The sequence below is a fragment of the Macrobrachium nipponense genome, chromosome 8 (assembly GCF_015104395.2).
Source record: "Macrobrachium nipponense isolate FS-2020 chromosome 8, ASM1510439v2, whole genome shotgun sequence".
Lineage (NCBI taxonomy): Eukaryota > Metazoa > Arthropoda > Malacostraca > Decapoda > Palaemonidae > Macrobrachium > Macrobrachium nipponense.
This window is the reverse complement of record NC_087203.1, coordinates 65,547,435-65,560,472: the sequence shown is the minus strand read 5'-3', so window position 1 is coordinate 65,560,472 and position 13,038 is coordinate 65,547,435. Positions and strand designations below refer to the sequence as shown.

General features: G+C 41.7%; 1 protein-coding gene across 4 annotated transcripts in view; it reads right to left on the bottom strand.

The window, feature by feature from the left end:
* Positions 1-13,038, bottom strand: part of LOC135222808 (uncharacterized) — a 271,962-nt gene that overhangs the window by 4,192 nt on the left and 254,732 nt on the right. The gene's annotated exons all lie outside the window — the stretch shown is intronic.

Here is a 13,038-nt window from a genome sequence, read left to right as displayed (position 1 = left end):
CAAGATGCATTACTAAAATCTCTTGACGAACACATCAGTGTGGGACAGGCCAAGAAGCTGTTGGGCAGGAAAACTTATTCGGATGCCTTAAAGGCTCAACAATTGAATACTGCCTCTTCTGGTGCCCCTTCTGGTGGGGCTCCCCGGTGCCCCGCTGGTGGGGTTTTCCACACCCCCTCTAGTGGGGTACCCCGTGCCCCCCCTGGTGGGGCCTCCCGTGCCCCCCCTGGTGGGGCCTCCCATGCCCCCCTTGGTGGGACCTCCCATGCCCCCCCTGGTGGGGCTTCTCATGGCCCCCCTGTTGGGGTTTCCCATGTTGCAGAGACTCTGGTCAAGCCAGGGGACCCTGTTGTTTCAAGGGTTCAAGCTAGGTCTCAATTTGTTGACGACTTTTCTCTGTCAGAGACATTGCCTGACATTGAGCCCTCACCTGATCCTGTCATTACAGTGCACCGTGGAGATGACGGTGAGGAGATAGAGGCCCTTTTTATTCGTCAGAAGAGGGCCCTTTCTCCCTCTTCACCTCATTCACGGTCACTCAGCGATCGTAGAAAAAACAAAAGTAAAACTGAAAGGGCAAGTGAAAGCCCATCTTCTAAAAGATCTGTAACACCTAGATCTAGGTCAAATAGTACTGGTAAAACTGATAAGATCTCTCTCACCAGGACACAGATTTCTAAATTAGTAGGGAATTTTAAGATCCCTTCCTCTAAATAATGGCTCTCATGCAGTGGAACATCCGTGGCTTTATACCAAATAGAGAGCAAGTTCGGGTTCTGTTTAGGGATCATGATCTATCTGCAATGTGTCTTCAGGAGACAAAGTTGGGAGAGAACACTCCCAACTTGGGTTTTAATTATTCATTCCTTAGGTCTCCACCCCTGATAGGTGTACGTGCTCAGGGAGGCACAGGCATCATAGTCCGCAAGTCTGTTAATCATAGGGTAGTTCAATTGAACACTGTGTTGCAGGCTTGTGCAGTTCAAATTTTCAATGATAAATGGATCACTATTTGTTCTTTATACTTAGATCCATCATTAGAAAGTAGATTGCAGGATGCGCAGGGTAATCCTCGTCAGCTAGAATTAAACGATCTACAGACATTGATAGACCAGCTTCCTAAACCCTTCATTTTGATGGGGGATTTTAATGCCAAGCACACCCTCTGGGGAGAGCCAAACTGCGACCGTTGGGGTTTAATAATAGAACAGCTGCTTGACTTAAATGACATCACTTTAATGATTGATGGTTCCCCTACAAGACATGATGTTTTTCATAATACTGACTCAGCCATTCACCTCACTATCTGCTCTTCATCTTTGAGGTTAGATTACCAGTGGGTAGTAGACCAGAATGATCATGGCAGTGATCATTGGCCCATTCACTTAAAGTATATGAAAAATATTCCATCTCCATGTTTACCAAAATGGAAGGTAGGGAAGGCTGACTGGGGATTATTAAAAAAATCTACTGAAGTTGATCAAGATATAAAAGATTTTCAGAGCCCAACATCCGCTTATGAGTATTTAATCAGTATATTGCTGTGTGGTGCCATGTTGTCTATTCCTCGAACTTCTGGTAAGCCTCGTCGTCCTCTAGTACCTTGGTGGTGTGATGCATGCGCCATGAACCGAAAGATAACAAGAACTTGCTACAAGAGATATCGTAGATATCCTTGCTTGGTAAATAAAATTATCTATAAAAGAGCTCTTGCTAAGCAAAAGAAAACATTTAAGCAGGCAAAGAGGGAATCGTTTATCAGATATATAAGTGAATTAAAATATGATTCCCCTATGTCGTTTGTCTGGAACAGTATCCGAAAGCTGCAAGGGAAATTTTCTCCACCTCCCTTGCCTATATTGAAAATTGATGGCTTCCTCATATCTGATCTGGAGAGTAGCAGAAACCTTTGGTAGGCATTTCTCTAATATATCTAGTGCCCTACATTACTCTCCTGCATTCAGGAATATTAGGGACGGTACCACGGTTGTTCCTGCTGTTAGTTTAAATTCAGAGTCGTATAATCTTCCTTTCACCATGAAAGAATTAGATCATGCAATCTCGTTATCTTCCCCAACATCTCCTGGGGAAGATGATATACTGTACTCAATGATTTTTAACTTGCCTAGAAGTACAAAAGAATTTCTTTTAGACATTTTAAACAGTTTTTGGCTTTCAGGAACTTCACCAGAGTCTTGGAAGATATCGATTATTGTACCTGTTTTAAAACCTTTTAAAGATTCCTTCCTTTCTAAGAACTATAGGCCAATTGCTCTAACTAGTTGTGTTAGCAAGATTTATGAGAGGATGGTCAATGCTCGACTTGTGTGGTATTTGGATTCAAAGAATCTTTTATCTAATCGGCAGTTTGGCTTTAGGAAAAATAGAAGTACTTCTGACCCTTTGATGTTCCTTACTCGGGAGATACAGAATGCTTTTGCTGTGCAAAACCAGACTGTTGCAGTGTTCTTTGACTTAGAAAAAGCTTACGACACTACTTGGCGAGGGGGTATCCTTTTGCAACTTGTAGAGTGGGGTGTTGTGGGTAATTTGTTCTATTGTCTGAAAGATTTTTTGTCAGAACGTTACCTGAAAGTAAGAGTGGGCTCTTACATTTCTTCTGCTTACCCTCAGGAAGAAGGGTTACCTCAGGGAAGCGTCCTTAGTCCAACACTTTAATGTAGCTGTCAACGGTCTACTAGAACAAGTTCCTGTTGGGGTGCATGGTCTGGCCTTTGCTGATGATTATGCAATAATCTGTAGTAAGTCCACAGCTGTTGAAGCTTGTCAAATGATCCAGACTGCTATTAATGCTTCAACATCATGGGCCAGTGCTAAAGGGTTCAAATTTTCACCAGAAAAAAACAAAACTATACGATTTTGTCGATTAAGAAGAGTGGAAGAGATCCCTACGCTGTTTTTAAACGATTCAATTTTACCTTATGAAGATAGCATTAAGTATCTAGGTGTTACATTTGATAAAAAATTAACTTTTACTCAACATGTTAATGAAGTTGTATGTAACGTGAAGCTTCGACTTAATATTCTTAAAGTTGTGTCTAATTTTAACTGGGGGGCAGATCGAATCACCCTTTTGAGGATGTACCAGGTTTAATGCCTAAGCAAAATTGATTATGGTTGCCAAGTTTATGGTTGTGCGTGCAAGGCAACACTGCAGAAATTAGATGTTGTCCATAATATGGCTTTACGTATTTGTACGGGAGCCTATAGAACTTCACCAGTAGAAAGCCTATATATTGAGTCAGGTTTTCCCCCACTATTTATCCGTAGGGAGGAATTAGGCTTGAGAGCCATATCAAGAATACTTACGTCAAAGCTAAACCCTAACTATAAGTTCGTTAGAGAACCAACTGACAGAGCCCCAAATAGACCGAGACTGCCAAAGCCTCTTGAGGTCCGACTAGCAAGCTCTGCCAGGGAGGTGGGATTACTTCCCCCTGCAGTAGCTGAAATTTCGCCCTCAAAGTTTCCTCCTTGGAATAGACCATGCCTAGAAATTTGCCCAATTAGGGACAGCAGGAGCAACAGTTCTGGTGACCAGATGAGGGCAAGTTTCTTGGACCATGCTTCCGAACATGGTGATTCTCATCATATATATACTGATGGCTCGAAGGGTTCTGATGGTGTTGGTTGCTCTGTAGTGACTAGTGGTAATATCATTAAAAAGAAGCTTCCTTCTAATTCTTCTGTTTTTACAGCTGAACTGCTGGCAGTTTTGACTGCTCTTAGATATATATTTTATAGTTCTTGTACTAACAAGGTTTTTACCATTTTTACCTACTCTTTGAGTGTTTTATCTTCTCTAAAAAGCCTAGTCTCTTGCCACCCTTTAGTGCAAGAAGTACAAGATTGGTTTTATCTTTTAATTAATAGAAGAGGATTTTCTGTTAGGTTTTGTTGGGCTCCGTCCCATGTTGGAATTGTTGGGAATGAGCGAGCCGACGCTGCTGCTAAGGCTGCAACTAGGCTTAGGCACATTTCCAACATGGGCGTCCCTGTATCTGATTTTAAAAGTACCATTCGATTTTATTGTAGAGACCAGTGGCAGGCCCACTGGTCTACTTTAGATAATAATCTTAAATTGAAATCGATTAGGCCTTCTGTTCATCCTTGGCCTCATAGCCGGATGGATAGAAGGTCTGAGATAGTTTTAGCTAGATTACGTATTGGCCACACTAAATATACTCACGGGTATCTAATGATGAGTGGAGCGGATAGGCAGGTTCCTCGCTGTTCCACTTGTCATGTGGATTTGACTGTGGTGCATATTTTGGTGGAGTGCCCTCTTTTTGAAAACAATCGTAGAGCTTGTTTGCTGGCAAATAAGTCTCTTGGCGGTATTTTAGGTGAAGGTGCTCAGCAGAGCAAATTATGACATTTTTAAAAAATATTGTTGTCTTTTTTATGAATTGTAATTTTCTCTTAATTGTTTTAGGTTTCTTGTTTGGTTTTTATGAATGAATGATTTGTATGGTAGATCGGTTGTGTGTATGTTTGTTTGTACGACAGTGACTTTTATTCTTAAAGATATATATGCGCTGAATGGCCCCTCGGCTCCGGCGCTTGGCTATGTGCCAAAAATTTTATAATCTAATCTAATTAATATCCACATTACTATTCCTTGAAAATTAGCATTTTCATGGAATACGTATTCACTGATTACTGTATTTTCATATTAAAGGCAGCCCCGATTATCAGTGTTTCAGTTTTGTGGTGCTTGTGGAATATATTCATAACTGGGGTTTACAGCACCATTGTCTGGTTGTCGGCAGTTTAAGCACCATGAGACCAGCAAAAAATATACACAAAACAAATATGCATCTTTTCCATGGATCTTTTAAAAAGTCCTTCTTTGCTTCACTGTACCCAGTATACTAGTAGATATATGCATTCTCATATTACTATTGTATTAGAAAATATACATAAATATTTTGGTTGGGAAAAATCAGCCAAGGGAGGAGGTAAATTTATTTTGCCACATTTAACTCAATTTAGAGCGATTTTCTTGCTTCTAGTTAGCTAAATAAATCTCTAGAAACTATTTATGTGGGACAAGGTAATTTTTCATTATATGAAGTGTTTTTAAGTTGAAAGCAAAATAACTAAATTTAGTTATTTTTCATTAATAAATGGTGTTGGAAGCATGTTTTTTGTGTAAAAAATTAACAGATTCCGTTTGCTATTTTCACCCTATTTCATCATATTACGAGCTTTACTTATTTATCATTTATTGGCGTGAAAATGACAGTAAAATGTGTTCTTTCCTGTACAGTATTTTTTATTAAAATTCTTTTTTCTCCACTATTATTTACGGTTAGTTTCATCCATGTTGGTGATGCACAGTAATTTATAGTCATTAGTGGTGTGAACATGTTTTCTCAGCTTTAGCTACAACTGCAGCTTAAATTTAGTAGTACTGTACATGTATTTGCTCGCCAATATATTCTGCTTAGTGAATAAAGGTATCCATATACAGGCAGTCCCCAGTTATTGGCAGACTCTGTTAATGGTGATCCGTTAATTAAGGATGACCGCTAGGGGCGCTGCTGTCCGTGGCGTCCTCTAGTAGTAGTAGTAGAGGCTGCATCGCCCGTTGGTATCGGCTCTCTCTTGGGGGGATTCTGATAGGGAAGTTCTAATTGGTGTTTGTCTCGTGGTAGTGTTCCACACTCGCCCCTATATCATACCGACACTTCTTTTTAAGAGTGAGCGAGTCAGTTTTACTGACATTTTCTTAATTTTGTTTTTCTCTGGTAATTTTAGGCTAATTTACCTAGAAAGAATGATGTTAAGGATTACTTTCATAGGGCGACACGAGCCAATCACCCAGAAATAGATTTTTCCTTCGTCAAAATCCTTTTATGGCAGCATAACGAGCCGAGTTTCGGTTATCGGCGCCATAAGGTGCCAATAAAAGTTATGGCGACATAACATACCTAACAGTGGTGCCATTAACCAGTTAATGGCGGCATAAATTGCTGAGTTTTGGTTAATGGCAGTTTTTGCTTATCAGAACCCGCCGAGAACGGAACCCCTGCCAATAATAGGGGACTGTCTTTTATGTAAAAAGTAGTATATTAGTCTGACTCTACTTAACGTCATTTGTAACATAGCTAGCACAGTAGTAATTGTTTACCACCGTACAATGGCTGATATGCAACCAAAACAGCTGTTGTTATCCTATTTGGTTGTTCGTAGCAAAATAACTGTTTCATACATTCAACTTACCTGTCAGATATATACATAGCTATCGACTCCGTCGTCCCCGACAGAAATTCGAATTTCGCTGCACACGCTACAGGTAGGTCAGGTGATCTACCGGCCTGCCGCTGGGTGGCAGGACTAGGAACCATTCCCGTTTTCTAATCAGATTCTCTCTGTCGCTGGGAATGTAAACATATGTTTACTTTCCCTCCTGATTTGATTTTCGTGTTTCATCGCCATCGATCTTCTGGGCCAACTTTTACAGGGAAGTACTGGATCGGTGGTTCGGCATACGCTTTTAATAACTTTTTAATAACTTTTAATGAATTACTTCGAAGTTTTCGAAGAATAGAGGATGTGTAACTACCGAAGTTTTCGGTAGACAATTACATAGTTTGCAAGAAAGGGAAATATAAATATTTATTCATTGATAAAGTGTAATAAATGTTAGAATTTGGTTGAGGAAAATAAGGTAACTTCCTATTTGAGGAAGTCAGAAAAACATAGAACTAGATATGTTTTTTTTTTTTTAGAAGCTTTAAATAGCTCTCGTTATGATGAGCAGGTAGAATATTAACAGTACTAGTAGTGTAGTTTTCCTCATCACCTTCTTACTTCACAGAAACTACAAATTCATTTGCAATTTGAAGATAAAGGAAAGGAATGTAGCTCAAGATACAAGCTATTATAAGGTAAGAAGTGATTATAGTGTTCCCCATTGCAATAGAGGGTGCGTCTGATCGGCTCTTGTCTCGCTCCCAGGCCTAGACCTCTTCCAAGCTCACAGGCCCAGAGGAGAATGAATGTCGAAAGCCTTACGGAGGTTACAGAGAATCCCCACCGATCAGGCGTCCCCTCGACAGGTTCTGTAGGACGTCCCAGACTGCCAGGGATAGCCATTGGAAAGGCATCCTATTTCAATGTGTTCCCTTATTATTATTGTCATGACGAATAAGGAGAAGAAACATTCAATGGCGTAGATTAAATGAAGATGCAAGATAATCTCGTCTGGCTATCGGAACCTCAGAAGAGACGGAGAAAGGAAGACATCATTCGATAACAGTTGCGGTAGAGGCATTGCCCTATCCGGGTTCGTCCCCCGTACAGTTGGACGGGGGGGGCTCTATCCCATGGGGGTTTAGAATAGTTATTTCAATAAATTCCTCATCGGTACATGTATATGAAAATATATCTATTCTGAGAAAAACGATTAGATATTAAAGAATATTTGTTGATCGAATGAATTATATGGATCTCGTTTAGTGATTACACATATATATATAACTTTTAAGCTTCTAGCTCCTTGGGCATGAAGCTCCGGTAACGAGGCTCAATGCGCCTAAAGCGTCTGAAACAAGGCGCAAAGCGCCTGAAACGAGGCGCAAAGCACCTGAAGGGCCTGAATATAGGCGCAAAGCGCCTGAAGCACTATGAACCAGGATCTTCATCGAAATGGAAGTCCTTCTCATTCAGAAGAAAGGGAGGGCCATGTCGAAAATGGAAGTATTGTCGAATTCTAAGCAAGAACAAATGTACAAGAGATCGGAACCTTCCGCACACAGAACCTTCCGCACAAGCGGAACCTTCCAGAAGGCGGAAGATTCCAGATTCAAATAACCTTCCAGACGTACAGAACTTTCCAGGCGAGGATCGCCTTTCAGATGCTCGGAACTTTCCAACAAGAAAACTTTCCAAGTGCGATACGTCTGCTAGGATCCAGGAGTATTTTGATCACGATACTCCTCCCAGGCGCCAGGAGTATTCGGAACGCGATACTCCTGCCAGGCACCAGGAGTATTCCGACGAGCCGATACTCCTCCCAGGCGCCAGGAGTATTCGGAACGTGATACTCCTACCAGGCGCCAGGAGTATTTCCGATCACGATACTCCTCCTCCAGGAAAGCGATACTTCTGCCAGGCGCCAGGAGTATTCAGAGCACGATACTCCTCCCAGGCGCCAGGAGTATTCGGAGCGCGATACTCCTGCCGGAGTATTTCCGAGGGACGAGGAGTACTATTCAGATCGCGATACTCCTCCCAGGCGCAGGAGTATTCTAGGCAAGATACTCCTGCTTAGCGCCAGGCACTTTCTATTTCTTCCTACAAGAAAGAGCCTGACAACCGCCAAGGATGTCCCCTTCCCAGGGCGCAAAGGTTGAAAGACATTCGAGGCTTCTCCTGATAGGGACGGGAGTTGTCGCACAGGCGGCCGTCGCCCTTGTCAGGATTGTCTTAATGCAATAAAGGCAAGAGCAAGTTCGGCTTTTTCCAGGCAGGGACTCAAGATGTAGCACAGGCTGCCGTAGCCCTTGTCAGGTTAGAGTCGGTACTGCTAAAAGCCCTTCACCTTTCGAAAGGAAGCGCTCTCCTCCGGTTGCTCAATCTTCTCCCAACTTGAGGAATGGAAGATAGAGCAGAATTGTGAGAATTAGTTCAGTATTAGTAAGAGGATATTAAAATCATCCTCCTTCTAAAAAATAATGCAACCAACCATTTACAGAAAGAGGGGCAATCGTTTGGAAGTTGAACAAGATTCGTACGAGCTCTCATTCATTGATTAGAGGCTCTTCCAGATAAGAAAGGCGTAAAATACGGACTTATCTCCAAGATAATAAAAGCTGGAGAGATTCTCTTTGATCCTCGGTTGTCATTTGCGATCTCTTTCGACTAATACTCATTCGGGATTATTGACGAAAAGAACGAAGAGAGTAAGATTTCCATTCTTTCTCTGCATGTCGGAAAGGAAAGAATGTCGTAGAAGGCTTGCTGTATACGACTACTGAATGACAAGTCATATACGCATACCATAGTTGCCTTTCTGGTTCGCTACGGATTTATCTATATCCTTACAGGATTTTCCTAGTAAGGACTTCGCTTAAAAGGTTTGTTACGACAATACCTACTCAGCTTCGGTATTTAACAAAGGTTGTTTGGCTTAATTTGCATTATTGAGAGCTTTCTTAGACTCGAGAATAATTTTATTATATCCATTCATTGAAGGAGTAACTGGCAACTCAGAATGAATGCAGCCAGGCAGTGAACGAGACGGCTGTAATTGTGAGCCAATCCAGTACCATCCGGTTCTCGGTCGTGAACCTTTTGTTACATCTCTCTCTCCTAAGGGATCGAATGCTTCACCGTATATTCCCCCTACAATCAGGGACTTAACCACGAATTGAGGGGATTTTTAGGCAAACATGAATAACATCGTATTCGTTTTGCTAAGGATCTCTCTCTGCCTCGGCGAGGAAAGAATGTAGTAGAAAATTCACCTTAAGATAACGGTACGGTTAAGCTTTATGCACACCTACCGTGGGTTAATTACAGAGTTCCTACTATCCTTACAAGAGTTTCCTAGATGAATGCTGTTTACCACAATGTGACGGTATTATAAATGATTTTAATTCGGCAGAGCACGATTTAACCTATTTGGAAACAGACACGGAACGTAACGATCCTTACCAGGTTCGATGCGGGATTTTGCACGTCCGTGAGAACCTTTTTGATCGACGATAATAACTGTTAACGTATGTTTACACATTTATTGGAAAGAGTTGTCAGACCCTGCGGAAAGTATTCACAGATCTCTTCGCAAGGCAGAAGATGAACGAGCTTCTTATAGATTGCTTCCGTTTCCTCGAAACAAGAGAGGTAGCAAGATACGCCATCTTTAATTTAAATAGGGAAAAATCAACTTTAGTCTTTTTTCCCTTAGTTATATATATTCTTAACAGATATTAAAATAAATGGGCGTCAAAGGAAGAAGATGAATGCATCATTTTGGCAATAAAAAAGGTTGGATTCACAGAGGTCACGTTCTTCTTTCAGCATGTGTCGGAAGGTTTTTCTAAGAGAATAGAGATTTTATCGGAATCTATTATAAATATTGGACCTGAAACCTATCCACTCTGAGTCTATCTGCGTGCAGACTGACCAGAAGTAAATATGAATGAGAGGATTTTTCAAGGGAAGCTTGATAATTCCTTTAAATATGTTAAAGACATAGAATTGCTGCAGATCGTGCTAGATGGAAAGGGGAACTGTCCTCTTCCGATACCTCTATGAACCACATAATGGTTTTCTTCCCTTTCAGGGGGAAGAATCACCTTCGTATTTTATGCTATCAATGAACACAGTAAAAAGATATGCTCTGTCTCGACAAAGAATATTAGAGATAGTAGAGAATTAAGATCTTCGGGATCTTATACAATACCTCTATACGATAAGAGTAAGAGATCTTATACTTAGAATGGGATCCTAATTTGGGCCTCAGATTCCGTGTTCCGACAAGATGGAACTGCTCCTAATCAAATGTTTCTCTTGGTCCTAAACGATCAAAAGGACAAGTGAAATTTTGGGCTTTAGAATCTGGAATCAAATTCTATGAAGACTCGGCAATGGGTTCTGGCCAGCATAGTATGTTTGGCAAAAAAGAGCTAAAGCCTTTTATTCCTGGATCAACGCTTTCAGATAGAGGTTTCGTTGTCCGGGTAATGTATTGACATTGTCATCTACAGAAGAAGACAAGGGGTTTTTAAAACGTTTACTGACAGAGGTCTTTGAACGCGATGAGGGCTCAAACAACTACTTCCCAAAAGGGTCAGAGAGATACATTAAGAGCTAGAAATCAGGAGTCCTACCAATTTCAGCTCAGAATCTCTTTAAGCTTCCAGGCTCCTTCCCTTCCTTCGGGCAGGATAGGGAAGCTTCTGCAACGAGAAAACTCATCAACATTTAGGAGGAGAACTCGTTAGCAACGGAAGTATTCAATAAGGATCCTCCTCGGAGAAGACTTGTCTCTAGGACTTTTAGATCTCCTATCGTCTACTGGATGTAGCTGACTAAATTTTGATGAATGTGCAGGAGCAATTAGCGTCTTTGGTAGGAGTACTTTCTAAAGAGCCCTACCCGTAAAAAGGTAAAAAAGGATGACAGGCTTCCGATATTAAGAGATCCAAACTAACGAATTCCTCTCGTCGGGCGAGACGAACCCTACAGGGGAGTTGTCGCACAAGCGGCCATCTCTGGGGGGAGCGGTGCGGTTAGGCAGGCGAGACTGGGAAAGGAAGTAACTCCTGCCAAGCGTCTGGCGCCGAAAAAACTAGGAGCCAGGCGCCAAGTAGGCGCAAAGAGCCTGACTTTACTGTAGATCGTTCTAGGCCCAGATCTTCATCCAAGCAACAGAGCCAACTGGAGAAGAGAGAACTCCTGATAGGAGTATAGCGCCCGCTAAGCGCAATATACTTGCCATTCGAAAGCGCATTCCTGACGATACTCCTTACCAAACCACAGGAGTATTCGGAACTAGATGCGCCTTCCATAGGTCAAGGAGTATTTGGAAGAGATAACTCCCTGCCTAGGCGCCTTGAAGTACTCTGTAACCTCGATACTTTCCTCCCAGGCGCCAGGAGTAATTTCTAGACTTTTTTACTTTTTACTCCTACCAGGCGCCAGGAGTATTTGGAGTGAGATGCGCCTTCCAGACGGCAGGAGTATTCGAGGAGTGTTACCGAACATGTCAGCGCCAGGAGTATTCCAAACAGGATACTCCCGCCGCAGCAGGCGCCAGAGGCGCCAAGCCAGGCGCTAGGCTTCTCCAGATGAGATCAGTTCAAAGAAAGTCCTAGTCTTCTTTGAAACAATGGTAATCTCTAAAGCACTTCATAAGTGACTTGATGATACCTTCAAACAAGCTGAGAATTTAAAAGTCATGAAGTGCGAGCTTTTGCAAGTTCTTGTTCTTTTCGTAAAAATATGTCAGGAAGACATATTAGCTTTAACATATGAGAGATGCAACTATGTGTTGACTGCTCATTACACAAAGGACTTCAAGTTACCTACGGGAGATCCTTCTCTCTTGGTTTATACGTATCAGCGGATACGTTGCTGGGATAGGAGCCGACACTGATCCTTTAATAATGAGTTGAATTATTTTAACTTAGTGATTTTTTTTGAGGTTTGAAAGGAGTTTGGGGGATAACTCTTTTTTAATTTTAGCGTGAACCTCATGTTAGTAACAGGTGATCGGGATCGGTGTTGCGCTCCTTAGTTATGCCAATAGGCATAGGCATGTTGTCATATAAGCGGATTAGCACCCATTGACAAATGCCAATTAGGCTCGACCGAGTAAGTGGATAAGACCCCATCGGTAGACCCACAAGAACTCTTGGCCACAGATCACTATCTTGCTAAGGCTCTTGAGACGAAGCAGACTCCTATGCAATAGCTAGGAAGTCGACCCTTCGTCTAGAAACACAGAGGAACAAGGTCTATAAATACCTACAACACATGTTGTTTACCTGTCTAGTCAGGAGTTAGCTGTCTCTTGCCCTCCACCAAAGGGTGTCAATCAGCTATGTATATATCTGACAGGTAAGTTGAATGTATGAAAATGATATTGTTATGATACAATAAAGTTTCATACATACTTACCTGGCAGATATATACGATTGAAGACCCACCCAGCCTCCCCGCAGGAGACAGGTGGAAGAGAGAATCTGATTAGAAAACGGGAATGGTTCCTAGTCCTGCCACCAGCGGCAGGCCGGTAGATCACCTGACCTACCTGTATGCGTGTGCCGCGAGAGATTTGAATTTCTGTCGGGGACGACGGAGTCGATAGCTATGTATATATCTGCCAGGTAAGTATGTATGAAACTTTATTGTATCATAACAATATCATTTTTCATTCAGTTATTTATGGTTGTAAGAGTTTAAGCAATTATTATAACAGTACTAACGATACATTTATCATTATCTTTTACTTATTTAACCCACTTAACTAGAAAATAGGGTAATTATAGAGATGGAGGA